A 17,019-nucleotide genomic window follows, 5' to 3' on the forward strand; every position below is an offset into this window, starting at 1 on the left:
CACTCTGTAAATAATGAAGATAACATACTGGTCTCGCCTTTCAGGCGAGCCCACAATTAAGCCTTGAACCGCTTTCATCGTGGCGTCCCTATTTTCAGGCATGTCATTTTATACATGAATCCTTTTTCTGAATCGTTTTTCTGCTTGCTCTTCTTCCCTCCTTTTTCTTTCTCCCCGAAAACAACAAATTGATGGAGAACACGCAAAAATGAATTCCACACAATGATTTACATCTGTAAACTGATTCAAAAACTGATTCAAAACTGATTCTGATATAGGCAAACATAAAAAAAATTAAGACACTTTCGCTATTCTTCGTACAACATTCGTCTATATAGGGCTCAAGGGGTTAACTTACAAAGGTATTTTTCATTAGCACCCTGACGCTATGGCGTACAGTTGCAGGCTAATGCTGTCTGAGGTGAGATTTGCTATTATAATGTGTGATTTCATGGGGTTTACACCATTGTGTCCCTAATAACAGCTCAGATACAATGACATTAGAGAGCACTCACAGTTTCAGAACACATTCTGGGCTAGACAAGATTTTGCTATGCTCACTGGTGTGCATCCAGGCATGGCCCTAGTGTATCTTCACGATCTAAGTAGACTGCCTCACACGCTGCCCTAATACGCACGCACGCGCGAGCGCATGGCACGCTCACGGCAGTGGCTCAGGTGGTAGGCGGCCACTTGGGAATCGGAAGATTCCAGGCGGGCTAGTGTTGAAGTGTCCTTGAGCAAGACACTGTACCCCTGTCTACTCCCGGTGAGCAGGTTGGTATGCTCCACCATCAGTGTGTGTGTGAATGGGTGAATGTAAAGCACTTTGGATAGTACCAGTAAGACTCCCTAATCGGGAGATAAGCAACCGTCAGGTTGCATGTATGTTGTCTGAAAAAAACAACCTCATGGCGCTAGAAGAGGGGCAAGTAAGAAATCCGGGGCGGAGGTTGTGGTTTGCCAGCCAAGGAGTGTGTGTGTGCAAAGTTTGGCATGGATAGGGGAAACGGTGCCGGAGATAAGAGTAGGGCCAAAAAGTGTGAAGTGACATGACGGACAGACCGACGGAGGGACAGACAGACAGCCGGTGGAGGTTTTCGTAGTAGCTTGAGACCTGACGGTCGCAATAAATACACACATGCATGCCCGTTCGCACGCACGCGCGCGCACACACACACACACACAGACACACACACACACACACACACACACACACACACACTCACAGTGTCTGCCTGCATCATTGCCTTGCCGTGCTTGTCTGCGCCTATAAACCCCTTTAACTCCAGATGTGACACTCCCGTCCCGGTGATGCCCAGTGTTGTTTACTGGGGGACACAAACTCCATGTCTGAGGGCCACTTAAAGAGCCTCTCTAGCACACTCCACCTCATGAAAGAACTGGCAGGCCTGTGGGCTAATTGTTTCCTCTGGGCACTGATTGCAAACAAGTCCCATGTGGCTCGCTCTTGATCTGGTTTTAGTCTGTGCGTACGGAGAAGACTAGGAAGAAGCGCTCACACAAGCATTGTGAGGGGAATGACAGAGGGAAATGTTTTGGAGATGACCTGAGGATCTCACCACAGTGTCCTGAATAGAGGCTAATTGCTGAAGATGAAGTGCCGTCTTGGATAACTCGTCCTGGTTTTATTTGCCCAGTCTCACCTTCAAAGGCACCCTGATGTGGCCCCGCTATCTGATCACTGCACACAACACTCCCTTTTTTCCCTTTTTGCACCCATGGAAACCCACATTGAGGAGAAAACATCTAATCTTTTTTTTTTTTTTTTTTTTTTTTTCAACTTTTACAGCCTTGGCACTGCTGGATATTTCTGTAAAAAAAAAAAGAAACTCTGAAAAGAAAACAAGCTAACAGATGGGTTGTTGGCTTTGGACAGACCCTGTAAACACGGCAACACATCAAGGTGCTGAAGGACGGGCCGACCCAGTACTGGGTAGAAAAGGTGGCAGGAGCCATAAAGCCCAGTGGAGCACCGCTCTGCACCCGGTGGACCAACACGCCGCGGTGGAAAAAAGTACTCACATATTTTACTAAGTATCAATACTGCAATATAGAAATACTTTGTTACAAGTAAAAGTCGAGAATTAAAAATGCACTAAAAAAGTTGGGGGTGGCTGTGGCTCAGGAGGTAGAGCAGGTTAGGGCATTCACGAATAGTGATTTTTAGTATTCTAATTATTCGACCTCAAAGTATTCGAATAGTCGAATATTCGACAGGACTGGCCAAACTGTCAAATATTAAGTAAGCAAGAGGCGAACATTGTGAAAATAGCCGATCTACATGCTCACAACGCCTCGCACAATATTTATCTGCGGAACCGAGTCACGTTAAATGTAATACCTACAATTCCAAGTGCTTGTCAGGGTGGGGATCCCCAGTTCAAATATGTTTATTTTGGGGGTCACGGCCTAAAAGGTTTTGACAACTCATTCTTATGACTTCCTATCTAGCCAAGCTATATACAGTATATATTTGTTAAAGAGAAAACGATAAAAAAAAATAAAAAAGCGAATATTCGACTTCGGTGAACAACGTCGAATAGTGACTTTGATATTCGAATATTCAAATAATTGGTGAATGCTCTAGAGTAGGTCGTACAATGACCCATGGATCGGCGGTTCGAATCCCGGCTCCTTCTGTCCACATGTCATAAGTGTCCTTGGGCAAGACACTGAACCCCACATGGCCTCCAACGAATCAGTCGGTGTCAGCTTGCCACCAATGGTGTGTGAATGTGGGAAGCGAGGGCGCTGGCGTCAACTGTTTGCCGCTTCACCTCCCAACGTATGAATGAATGAACCATTGTAAAGCGCTTTAAGCTCTTGGAAAAGCGCTATAAAAATGCAATTCATTGTCATTAAAAAATATGAAAGTGTTGGCATCAAAATGTACTTAAAGTACCAAAAGTAAAAGTACAAAATATTTGAAAATAGCAGATGTACAAGCTCATCAACTTGTTGATGTAGAAGGTATAAAATGAGGCTAAAGTGGTTTACAGTGTATGTTTTCTGCAAAGTAACTACAGCAGTAAGTAACTAAAGTTTTCAAATAAATGTAGTAAAGTAAAAGTACAATATTTGGATATGAGATGTAGTGGAGTAGAAGGAGTATACTCCAGTGAAGTATAAATACCTAAAAATTGTACTTAAGTAAATGTACTTTGCACCACTGCCAACATGTGCTGGCCGGTGTGGGGGTGGTGAGTGGGTTTCCCAGCAGTGGCGCTGGTTAAACCCATCCAGCGATGAAAAATATATGCACGCAGTGGGGGTTGAGCAGGTGCTACTCTCTCTCTCTGCATTGCCATTTTCCCCCTCCCCATTTATTTATGTAAATCCAGAACTTTGTTTGGAAAGAAGGGCAGAGTTGAACTTGGCACACAGGCTCGATTTAATATGTTTGTGGTAAGTCATACTTCGGGAGTCTCTCGGTGCTGCTCAAATTGCTCTCTCGCAGCAGCTTTTGGTTGCACTCGCTGCTATGAAGGTTTACAGCACATGGAAAGGTGGCCTGCACTCTATGGTGTCAATCATGTCATAGACTGTCCAGTCACCTATGAATGCGGTACCATGATGTCGTGTTATCAGGCCTCAGGGCGACATGCGACCTTGCCCTAAAGTGCGAGGTTGTGCCAATTCTTGGCCATCTGGCCAGTGATGTATATCGGACCAGTTACCCATATTTGGAGACCCCTGGTACCCATGTATAGAGATCCATGTACAGTAGGCTACTGTATATGGTACATTCATTTGATGCCCATACATGGAGATCCCTGTCTGAACCAGCCACACAGATATGGGCTGTCTTCCATATGGGCATTCCCATTTGAAGTCCTGTTATATACAGTATGGGCTTAATATTGATGACATCAGGGATCTTCATATATGGGCATACAAGGGATTCTGTCAGAGTGATTCCCATGACATCACAACATCCAATCCCTTTTATGCCCATACATGGAGATCCCTATCTGAACCAGCCACACAGATAAGGGCCATGTCTCGGCCATCTGGCCAGTGATGTATATCAATGACATCAGGGATCTTCATATATGGGCATAAAAGTGATTCTGGGGAATACCCATATATGGACCTTTACATAGGTGATGTCACCTGTGATATCACCTGTGATGTCACAGTGATGTGTCAAGGGAACCACAGTGTCAGGCGTGACCTACAGACAGAGATACGCGGACAAGATGTGCCGGTTTTCATAGTAAACTTGCAACCTATGGTCGCAATTAAAGTTCTAAAAAATACAAATACATTCATATTATGTGAATATGTTGGCCTACTGGAAGTGTGCACAATACATTTGATCGTTCCAGTGCTTTGCAGCATACCCACTAATAAATGATTGAACACAGTGGCAAAAATGTCGGAGATAATCTTTCTGTAGCCCATATACTCCAACATTTAAAATAAGTTCAAATATCCTTAACTAACTAGTGAAACACTGCCAGCCATCCGTCTCTGTTTGATGGCTTCTCACATCACCATTAGGGCTGTCACGATGTGACATTTTACATGACGATTAATTGTCATTCAAATAATTGGCGATTAGCAATTTAATTGTGTTTTTGTCGTTGATAATTACATTTCTGTTTGGCTTTTAGGCTTTGAAGTTACATATGGTAGATATGACACATAACCTAAATATACAAAGAAATTACTGACATATTTGACAACTTTATACTTAAAAAAGAACATTGATAGTGGAAATAGCCGATCTACAAGCTCACAACGCGTCGCGATGCGACGCGTTGTGAGCTTGTAGATCTGCTATTTCCACTATTTTTGACATGGAAACGATTATGACGATTATGAAAAATAATCACGATTATGTCAAATAATCACGATTAGACGATTATGTAATAATTGTGACAGCCCTAATCACCATCACCTTTCCTGTTTCTTAGGATTCATGACACAGGTCTGTGTCATTAGGCAGCAAACCCCACGGTGGCAGGCACGCACACATGTGTGTCAAACTCCTTTTTAGAACGACGTCTGAACATCACTAATCGTGCTTAGCGAGTGAGGTCACCTCCACGTGCAGACACAAAGAGATAATAGGAAAAAAGGGAGAAAAGACAACATAAGAGGAGGAGGCAGAGGGTAAACAAACACAACCCTCGTTGAGTGTCTTTCTTCTCTGACAGGGACGTGTAAATGTAGCCCTCTGTGCCCCACAGCTGCAGGGAAGGAAGGAGGGTGTGACTCATTTAGTAAAGGTCCATCCAGGTATCAGGCCAGCTGCGGCGCTAACATGCCTCTGATCCCTCCAAAGGAACATTAACACTTTGATGGCAGCCTCTACTTTATACACTGTGTTTACAAACAGTTTGGTACATACGCTATGGCGGCAAAGGGGGAGCGTGCAAGGGAGTCATAAGCAATTAGCCGGGGCCCGGCTGGCGATTGGAGCTCTGCAAGGGTTTATGGGGGATTTGTCCAGGCCAATGAAAACCGCTGGTGCCTGAAAGTGCACTGCCAGCACTAATTACCATTATTTGCTGCTCTGAGCGCTGGACACAGTAGGTGTCGTTGGAAACATGTTTGTCACAGCTTCCGGAAGGACGAGTGTGGCCCCATGGAGTCACATTTTGTTCAATGTACTGTAGGCTAATGTCAGACAGATGCCAGATGCCTGAAGAAGGGCTACTCTACTGACTGAAATGTTGCTAAAATAAAGTTGTCCCTATTGTGCACGTTTAGATGGTGTGCATGGAGATCCATGTAAGTGATTCTATATTTTGAAATAGGTCTTACAAAGAACATTTTGTATTAAAGGTGTATTCAGTGATAATGAAAGTGGCTGGGGGTCATCTTGTCGCTTACTGGCCTTACAGCGTGGAAATGTTTAGTTTTTTATAGATTTTTTACACCATTATAATGTTCTCGTTTTGATCATTAGACCCAATCACTGAATATCTGTAGGCCTACGGCTCCAGCTTCAGGATATGTATGATACTGATTTACAACGAGACTGTGGCATTTTATGAGTTCAGTAGTTTACAATCTAGGCATTTAGCAGACGTTCTTAATTCAGAGCGACTGTGGTTCTCAAAACCTTTATTTTGACCATCATAACTAAACATCATAACATAACTACGGCCATACTCTACCCTGATTGGTCGAGGACTGGCTGGCCACGTCTGAAAACCGAATCTAGCTATGCTTGTAACACGGGCCATGGTGGAAGTCCTTATATGGTCAGCACACGTTCTAGTGAGGAGAATGAATGAAAAATGTATAAATTATATTTTTATTTGAATGAAATACAATCACTGAATATACCTTTAACTATCATTGTAGTTTCATTTTAACTGTATTATGTGATTGTAATAAGTACCCTAAATCCTAGCCAGGGTCATTTTATTTTGAAGTTTCAGTCTGAAAGAAAAACTAAATCTTCATTTATATAGTGCTTTTATCCAAGGCGCTTTACATAGATTGTGCATTACATTCACCCATACATTCATACACCGATGGCAGAGGAAACCATGCAAGGCACCAACCTGCTCACCGGGAGCAACTAGGGGTTCAGAGTCTTGCTCAAGGACTAACTCAGGGGGAGCCCAGATTTGAACTGGGAACCCTTCGGGAACCCTTCGTGCTCTAATGACGGTTTCTCTTCCCCTGAGCTATGCTGTCCCTGGAAGCCTGTATGTTTCTGAACCGATCAGAAGGTCCAATCCCCATGGGCTATGCTATCCTAACTATTACATTTGAAAACTGGCTGGAGCGGTGCATACGACCGACCCTCTGGATGCAGTCCAATTGGCTAGGACTGATCACGTGGCACACGTGCCGACGTCCTCACGTCACACCAGCGCCATACGTGCAGACGTAAAGTCAACACAAGGCTAACAGTTAGCTAAACAAATGATGTACTCACGTTTGCATAGTCAATAGCACTACTGTCCACATTCCAGTACATTCCATGATTTAGGCACGAGTCCCGATCACATTTACATAATCTTCATGTATGTACATCCCATTACAGCAACGTAACGTTAGTCTTTTGAATTCGCGGAGGTCTTAACCGGAAGTGCGTCCGGCCGTCAAATATGTCCGACCGGAAAGGTTCTGCGGCACAATAGTTCCGCCACAATAGTTCCCCCCCAAAAAAACATTATTTTTTTCAAAAAACTTTATTTTTTTCAAAAAACCTTTTTTTTCACAAAACTTTTTTTTTTTCAAAACACTTTTTTTTTAGCCATATGAGCTTTTCACGTTAACAACGAGGCGAGGGGGCGTAGATGTGAGCGGCGCGGTAGCGCCGCGAACCTCTAGTGGGAATACATTAGCCAGAGAATTCTATGTTTGTAGCCAGCATCTCACGCAGCCCAAGGGGGAGAGAGGGGGGCAGCATGAAGCATGTATATGTTTCATACCTCTATATTAAAATTGTCTTGTGGGTGGAGGCCATGCAGTGGACATCACAAATGTAACATGCACATATGGAGACCACTATAAACTTGATTTTAAAATCTATTTGAAAACAATTGCCAATTACCCTAACCCTAACCCTAACCCGTCATCATAAAGGCATAATGTCCCCAATGTCCCAGGTTAGATACGTCTTTCTTTGTTTAAAAGTGGTGCAGCTGTAATGTTTCAGTGCCCATCACTGTGGAGACGACGGGTTCGAATCTAATGCGTTATGATAAAATTATGAATTTGTGGATTCATTTATGGGTTCTTATCATTATGCAGTGTTATTATAAGTAGATTATAATTCATTATAATTATATCTATTGACAATGGCATGCATAGCAAGTGTAACGCAAAGTTCTATCTCAAAATGCATAATTATCGTCTGTCGGGTCAAAAAATGTCCTCCAAAAATCTCCAAAACTGTTACTTTTCACAAATAAAATCCAAAAGTAGCAGATCTACAAGATCAAAACACTTCGCTTTGCGCCACCTTTGGAGCTTGTGGATCTGCTATTTTGAGGCTTTTGTGTGACGCTGTGATCAAGTAGTGCGTTAATTTGCGACAAAACACAAAGTTAAAATATGGAGATAAGAGGTTTCTGCTCGACAGCAACGATATTATGCATCTAGATGATATTATAGATGATAGAAGATTATAGATAATAGAAGATTATAGCGGTATAGAGGCAATGGCAGAATCAGCTGCAAATTAGCTTTTTGTTATTTTGTTGCAGATGACTGAAGCTCTCTTCTAAGTGGGCAATGTATCATCTGTCCATCCTTCTGAGCTCATAAAAAAAGGTACTTTGGCATCCAACTTGCAATTGGCGAGATCTCTTAACCTTGACATGTTTTGGCTGCAGCTGTCAATAAGCTCAAGCTTCCATTACAAGCAAAACCCTGGACTATACATGCTTAGTCAACTGTGGACGTACCATTTATCTCTACTCTATGGGATTTTTAAAAGCATTGAATAAGTCTTTTTTTTTTCTAACTCTTTTCTTTCCTGTCTTTTTTTGGAAGGCAGCCCATCGTCAGATCATTCAAGCCTTTTCTGACCTTAAAAAAAGGCAGAAAGGAGAGAGAGAGAGAGAGAGAGAGAGAGAGAGATACTCTCACAGGGTTTTCTTTTGTCAGACTCATGGTATGGGGAAGAGGGAGGGAGAGAGTACACAGTGAAGGTGCTGCTTATAAGATGTGGGTGGGGATGTAGGATCGTGCAGGATGGATGAGTGGGTGGTTTGCCAACCCCCATTAAGTCTTTCTCATACTCACCTGAAAGGTGAAGAGCTGGACAAGATCTTATAAATGACCATGCTTTTTGAATAGACCTCTAGAACAGGGGTCTTCAACAGGGGGTCCGGGACTAGGTCCTCAGAGTTACTACAGGGAGTCCTCCAAATCTTTGTGGGATATACCTGTAAACCTCTTTTCTCCTTTTTTATATTAACCACTTGAACCCTAGCATCCCTATTCTGAAAACTTTAGCCAAAAATAGCCGATCTACAAGCTCACAACAAGTTGTGAGCTTGTAGATCGGCTATTTTTGGCAAAGAGTTTTGGTTTAGAGGGGGAAAAGAGCGGACTAAGTAGAGTGAAAGGCCAAGTTTATTAAGTATTGACAGTTGAAAGTGGTTAAATATCTGAATCCAAAATACCCTGATGATAGTGCCGTCAAACGATGAAACTATATGGAATCTATGAAAAGGTTGTGGGGGTCCCTGCTTCATCTCTCCTTGGCCTGAAAACGTTGAAGACCCCGGCTCTAGAAAGAACAGAGCGAAGAAAGTTCCTTGCATCACAGAAAAGTTGAAAAGAGTGATAGACACACACACGGCTGAGAGAGAGATGGGAAGAGAGAGAGAGAGAGAGCGATTTCTGCTCCTTTCCATCCGTCTTCTTTGTGTTCCTTTCCCCAGCCTATGTAATTTCTCGGCTCGGCCCCTTGAGCCGTCCTGCATGGCCCAGTGCTCGATCCGAGCGGAGCCTGGGAATCACCGGGCTCCCGCTGCGCTGCTGCCCCTGATTGACATACCTTTTCAATTATTTCACAGTTTGCTTGCCTTTTAAATGGAGAGAGCCCTGTTTTTTTTTCCCTCTCTCTCTCTCCTTTCTGCCCTCCTTTTCAAAGACACAAGCTTTTCATGTCGGGTCTCTGCTGCTGGTGCCTAATGGCCGTGACCAGCACCTTTGATCTGCAAGTGACCCCCTCGAAGGTGCCGGGGACTGGACGACACCGCTGCCCTCAGGGGCGTCAATTGGGTATGGCAGGGGTATGCAGCTGCCATACCCTGGGTCCAGGGGGGAAATAAAAGTTACTTTTTATTTTTAAATTTTTTTTTAAAGATTTGTTTTTGGGCTTTTTATGCCTTTATTTGATAAGACAGTAGGCTGACAGGAAATGGGGAGAGAGATGGGGAATGACATGTGGCAAAGGTCGTCCAGATCGGGAATCGAACCGGCGACTCCAGCAGGCATCATAGTCTAGTTTGTGGTATGCGCCTTGACCACTAGGCCAGCGGGCACCAACATAAAAGATACTTTTAAATATAAATCCATGAATGTCTTTTTGTCTATCTGTGCTGTGTTATGTTGTTAAATTACAGTAAAATTATAAATTTAACAAAATGGTCACTTTAACAAGGTATTATAATTGTATTCTCCCCAACTTGACAGAATGGTATATTCCCAGGTTCCGCAGGTCAGCTGCACAGGTGCAATGCATTATTGTTAATTGTGGCACGTTTACTAACATGACAAGTTTAGCTGCACTTGAACAACCGTTCCAGGCTGCCATATCCAGCCCAAGAAACTGTAGAAACCTGGGGAAAAAACTGAACAAACTAGTTTTTTTCACTGCGAGCCGTTGTGAGCATGTAGATCTGCTATTTTCACAATAGAACCGTGTTATACAAAATGTAATGCCTCTTTTCCATGAGGACTCCCATATTTGCCATACCCTAGCTTTTGCTGAACTGACGCCACTGGCTGCCCTGTGTCCGTCTGCACGGTTCAGAAGCAGCGCGGGACAAAAGCCTGCGTCGCTCAATACAGCTTTAAACACCTTGAGAGATTAGGCAGTGTTCTATTGGAGGCCTTGATAAGGGGTTTGATACGGACACTTTCAGGTCTGATATAGCCTACCACCGGTTCCCCAAGCACCAGTCAGGACCCATTTGTGGGTCGTGGACAAACTTTTATGGGTTCCTGAATTTTTAGTTTCCTACATTTTGTTTATACAAAAAAAAAAAAAAAACATGACCAAAAAAAGCAATTACTTTTGTGATAAAAATACGTTCAATAATTTTTCTAAGTCATTTCACGATTAAATAAAATAGAAATAGAAGAAATTCCATAAATTAGAAAACAAATGTTTATGAAGTACTGCCGCATTGTGAGCTTGTAAATTTGCTATTTTCACTAGTTTAGGTCCCGGGCAAACGTCTAGGCTAAAAGGTTTGGGAACCACTGTGATATACAGTCGCATTGCTGTAGAATTTGTGAAAGAGTGTTTGAACATTCTTCAACGGTAAAGTTGATTAGACTTGATTCACACTTGAATGTGTGCCCCGAAACACTACAGTGCACTAAAGCATTCACCTAAAATAATAATTTGATTTTCAATCGATCAATGATTTAGTAAAAACGTCTACAGCGTTGTGGCTTCTTAAGAGACTAGATTTGCAGGCGTTCAAATCTAGTGTAAAGCGATCTCTATAAGGGCATGTGTTACGTTTACGTCCACCGTCTATCCACCGTCCACCCACGAGCGAGGCAAATTTAATATTGGAGGATAGCGCGGATAATTTATCAAACATAGTCAATGAGATACGGTAAAACCCAGGACATCATTTAATGGGCAATTTAAAATTGCATAATGGTGTGATTGGTTCAGGGTGAGAAGGCTGTTATCTACAACCTGATACTGTAACATCATGCTGACCCACATAGGCCTGTGGTCATGGCTCTTAGGCTGTGGTGACGGATCAGGTCTAAGGCCAAACAGTGCACACTAAAGTCCTTAGTGTTCATTTTGCTCTGAGAGGGAGTAAAGATTGGGCCCATGTCTAGACTCTCTCAGTTAAATGAAATTAACATCCTGCATCCATCCATCCATCTTCAACCGCTTATCCAGAACCAGGTCGCGGGGGTAATAGTTCCAACTGAGATTTCCCGAGTTCCCTGTCCTGGGCAACTTCCTCCACTCCCTCCTGGAGTATACAGAGGCGTTCCCAGGCCAGTGTGGAGATAATATAATCCTTCCATCTGATCTTTGGTCTGCCACTGGGTCTCCTCCCAGTGGGACGTGCATCGAGGACCTTCCTAGGAAGACGCTCGGGAGGCATCCGTACTAGATGCCCGAGCCACCTAAGCTGACTCCTCTCCAAGTGTAGGAGCAGCGGTTCAACTCCAACTCTCTCTCTCCGGTGACTGAACTTCTCACCCTATCTCTAAGGGAGATACCAGCCACCCGTCTGAGAAAGCTAATTTCGACGGCTTGTACCCACAACCTTATACTTTCGCTCATGACCCACACTTCATGACCACAGGTGAAATTAACAGTCTGGGGTTATTGCACTGGGTGAAAGAGCCCCCTCCCCCCTCTCCTGCTCCTTATCCCTCTCTCCCTCCCTCTCTCTCTCTCTATCGCTCTACCTCTCTCTCTCCCCCTCTCTCTCCCTCTCGCTCTTGTGCTGAGTGAGCTCTTGGGCTGACGTCAGACACACAACCTCCCTCCTTTTACTGTATATACTAACAGTAGACTGATCGTTTTATTGAAATATCATCACCTGGGGGGCTCCTGCTAGAATTTAAGTTAAATCATGTCAAGTGACATATTGTACACTACAAGACTGGTCCTCAACCCAAAGCACAGGATGTCATTTAGCTGAAAACCCTAGCGGGTCCCCAGCTAAATGATTGATAGTTAGATGATTGATAGTGATAACGATTGATAGTTAGGAACCAAATACAACTTTATGCATCGTTTCCACTAATCTCTGTGTGATGTCCAAATATTCCCTCTAGTGATCAACACAAGGAAATGCATTTTTCACAGAACAATCATTTTTAATTAATGTAATTAATGTGAACTAAATACAATTTAGCGCCATGTAAGCCTACTCTACAAATTAAATTATGTTATTAACACAAGTCAAGCATTGTTTGCTGTTTCTTGGCACACAGTGCATACATGCTCTGAGAGCAATGCTCTCTGAAAAAATCAAACCTCGGTTCGAAGTGGAGCGGTGAATCTGTGTGTGTGTGTGTGTGTGTGTGTGTGTGTGTGTGTGTGTGTGTGTGTGTGTGTGTGTGTGTGTGTGTGTGTGTGTGTGTGTGTGTGTTTGTGCCTGCACAACAGCGCCCCTCCTTTAACTTGTGTGGCCACACAAGGTATTGCCAGGCTACAGACATACCCAGCCAGCCAGCCAGCCAGCCACATAGCCAGCCAGCCACAGACATACCTGTCTATTGGGAGCGCTTTCACCGCTCCAAAAAAAATCAAACCTCGGTTCGAAGTGGAGCGGTGAATCTGTGTGTGTGTGTGTGTGTGTGTGTGTGTCTGTGTGTGTGCGCCCCTCCTTTAACTAGTGTGGCCACTCAAGGTATTGCCAGGCTACAGACATACCCAGCCAGCCAGCCAGCCACATAGCCAGCCAGCCACAGACATACCTGTCTATTGGGAGTGCTTTCACCGCTCCAAAAAGATCTACGTAGGCTACTCGAGACAAATAACGTACTGTACATGAAAAAAGAAAATAACTGTTGCAAACAAACACATCAAAGATCACTAAGTTTCCCATAGCAATGAATGGACTAAACTGAATTACGGGCATCATGCCGAGCTTCGTGGAAACGAGGCGGTACATAGCCTTACAGGCCATTTTGGTTCCATTTGTACACAAATTAACACAGGATTTTACTTTGTAGATTGGAGTCCCAGAGATGAAAATCATATCACATGGTGTCGTCTGTGGTACCACAACTAACTGGGAGTCTTTGAAATTAAAAGGGTTGGGGATCGTTGCACTACAGAACCTATGCCTAGCCCCATATAGAACCTCACCCGTCGCTGCATACTGTTGTGCTCCGAGATGAGGTCCTAGAAAGGTGGCGGAGCGATCGCTGGACTGCCGCAACGAGTTGGAAAACACTCGAAACAAAATTTTATCCAAAAAGTAAAGGTAGTTCCGAGCTCCCAGACTGTGGTTACCTAACATCGGTACATAAAACATGAACTACGGCATGAAACAACCCCTTAAATCGCTAGTTTTGTAATGTTTTCCCATTCAACTGGAACTCCCCCGGTGGCAGTTGCCTGTATCTGCTACAATGGGAAAGATGCAGTACTTGTCTGAATTTAATGGGACTAAATAAGCGATTTAAACCGTTTTCCCAACGCCGTGGTTGATGTTTTATTTACCGAGGTTAGGTAACCACAGTCTGGGAGCTCGGAACTACCTTTACTTTTTGGATACATTTTCGTTTTGAGTGTTTTCCAACTCGTTGTTGCGGCAGTCCAGCGATCACTACGACATCTTTATAGGATCCTCAACTCGGAGCACAACAGTATGCAGCGACGATATAGGTTCTATATTGGGCTAAACCTATGCCATGACTTAATTCAAACCCAGACGTGCTTGAGTAATACAACTGGGTATAACAGAAACATACAGTATAGTTATTAGTTACACAACGGAAATGTGCTGATAAATTATATCTACAGTAGGCCTACTAGTACATATCAGACAACCGTATAACCTTTCCACTGGGCTTTATTTAACCACAGCAGTTTAGTATTGATTGGTTGTTGACAGATGAAGGAGGGTCTCGTTGGTAGGACCCTGTGCGTTTACTGGAAGCTTGGTAATTCGCGGGGCACGTGATACGGGCTCAGAGATGATGACAGTATTTTAATGAGTGTCTGAACTGAAAGTCGATCTTCCATTAGCTGTGCCGTATGACAGTGTTGCTGAGAAAGAGAAGGGATCGCTTACAGGATACAATAGTCTGCCAGGAGGCTAACCCTTCCACAGTCACACACACACACACACACACACACACACACACACACGCGCACCGTCAAATCCGGAGTGTTCATTTAACTGTGAGACCCTTATGGGTCCGTTTTTCAACACTCTGGATTTTACTGCACCACCAGGTAATGCAGCCAGAGTATGAACTGTCAATACACCAAGGGAGACGACCAGAAAGTTATTGTGTTACCGTGCAATTTAACTCCTTTGAAATGACACCTTGATTTAATGGTGGTTTAATCGTAACCGTGATAGCTGAGCTAGAGAGGATCAACCGGGCAACCTTTTCTTTAAGCCTAATCTCTCAGGTTGCGTCTCTGAGTGAGATCTTATAGGGAAGCAGCAGCAGAGGTTGTCAGATTCAGTTATATGGGGCAGCGTTGCATGCATGATCGGTGCTGCCTGCTGTACCACGTCATATGAAGACGGACACTTTTACAGTATGTCTGTGCTGCATGGGGAAGGCGCGAGAGATAATTCAAGGACCCTGTCTTTTTTTTTGATGCCTTCAGCTTTTAACCACATGTCTTTCTCATTATGGTGTGTCCAATGTCTGCGCGCCAAGAGAGACTGGCCAGGTCACGGAGGCACAGACAGGAAGAGGCTCTGATCAGTCCCACGCAAGACCCTGGGCTGGCTGAAACTGGAGGACTAAGTAGAACTGCAGTACGCGACCATATACATACACACACATGCTCGCGCACACACACACACACACACACACACACACACACACACACACACACACACACACACACACACACACACACACACACACACACAGCGAGTCCCCTGTGAACCATGACTATAATGGGCTGATTGAGAATTACTGCTAGAGTAGAGTATACTTTATCAACTGAAACTTTGCCCCCGCAGACAAATCCGCGCGGTGAAACAGCCCTTGATTGTAATAATGCGGAAGGGAATCCCCCAGAGGCCACTCACGGGTCAGTGGAGTTTACATTGCATCATATGGAATATAAACACAATGTTGATTTCAATATGCAAATCAATACACCATAACTGATTCTAATTGCGGGGTGAAACTGTAAAGCCTTACTTATATGACTCTCCTTTCATTTCACACAACCACAGTCTGGTGGGGGTGGGAAAGGGGGGGGGGTACAACCGTTTTGGATATTATTAAAGACCACATTGACTACACTTGGAGGTTCGTAAAAGGCGATTGCACAATCTATTTCCACTGGCTTCCACCGGTTGCTGAAGTTCACCGCACAATCAGAGAGTTGTTGACCTTTTGGAGCGGGGTGTACTACTCGGGTTGTTTTCTTTTATAACGGCACGCTCTATAACTTACGTCCCTGTCAAATGTCAGTGCCAGGTTTTACGCTGGTGTCCGTGAGGCGCGATGCCCTCACCTGTTTACTGGACCGGCCAGTGCTGGACGGCAATATAACATTTACAATCTCTTAAACGGGGGCTATGACTGCCACCCTGAGTGCTGCACTGTTCCAGAATTGTGTGTGTGTGTGTGTGTGTGTGTGTGTGTGTGTGTGTGTGTGTGTGTGTCTGTCACTAGTCGACTGTTCCAGGGAGAAGGGCAGCTGTTGCTCTTTGGGCAACACCTCGCCTCCCAACCTGTCTACCTTTTTATCCACCCAGGCACGTGCACACATAGACATCAAAGGGGGCTTGAGCCCCTGCCCTTTTACCCGTCTGTAAAAACCGCCCTCTCCAGACCATTAATGCAGTTTTTACTTTAAATGTAGAATTCCCACTTTCCATGCCATACCTGAAGGCAGCATTCAAGAGAATTTCCTTGTCCAAACTCTCCTGAACTTGAATGCGGCATCTTACAGTATGTTGAAAGAATTGCCCTCCATACGTTACGTACGTCACATCTCCAGGAGCCTATTGACTTGTGTGGTATCAAGCACCGAAAATAGCCTACCTCCAAGCTCACAACGAGTCGCAACACGACGCGCTGTGAGCTTGGAGGTCTGCTATTTACAATATATTCACCAAAAGGGACTTTTAGGAATTTCAGCCCCTGCCTCTCTGACATTCTCTGCACGTCCCTGTATTCACCTGTCTTACTTCTTCCTGTCTGTCTGTCTGTCTGTCTGTCTCTAGGCCTGCTATACCCTGCCCTGCTGCCGTCTTTACCTGTCTCACTCTGAGTCTCGTTGCCAAACCTGCTGGTTTCCTTCACTCTTTCTCTCCTACAGGTCTCCCTCCATGTCTCTCGTTCTCTTGGTTCTTGCCTAGCCTCGGTCTCTCAGCCCCCCCACCCTCCCCCCCCCAACCCCCTCCCTCCCTCCCTCCCTGCCTGGCTGTCCAGGGTCTCCGGACGTGCATCATACCTATTAATTCACACATGATTTATTCATCCCACCCAAACAGCTATGAGCCACGTCTACTCTGAGCTAAGCTAAGCAGGGTTGGGCTGGTCGCACGCACACACACGCACGCACGCACGCACACAAGCAAGCGCACACAAAACGAGAAGCTGTGACATTGAGACAATGACTTATGGTATGCACACACACACACA

The 17,019-nt window shown here is 44.4% G+C and overlaps 1 protein-coding gene across 1 annotated transcript in view; it reads right to left on the minus strand.

Moving 5' to 3' along the window:
• The window catches only part of fgf22 (fibroblast growth factor 22), a gene marked incomplete at both ends in the record, with an annotated part of 68,132 nt that overhangs the window by 2,568 nt on the left and 48,545 nt on the right, over nt 1-17,019 (minus strand). The window lies entirely within an intron of this gene.

Source organism: Nannobrachium achirus (genome assembly GCF_963921795.1).
Source record: "Nannobrachium achirus genome assembly, chromosome: 1".
NCBI lineage: Eukaryota > Metazoa > Chordata > Actinopteri > Myctophiformes > Myctophidae > Nannobrachium > Nannobrachium achirus.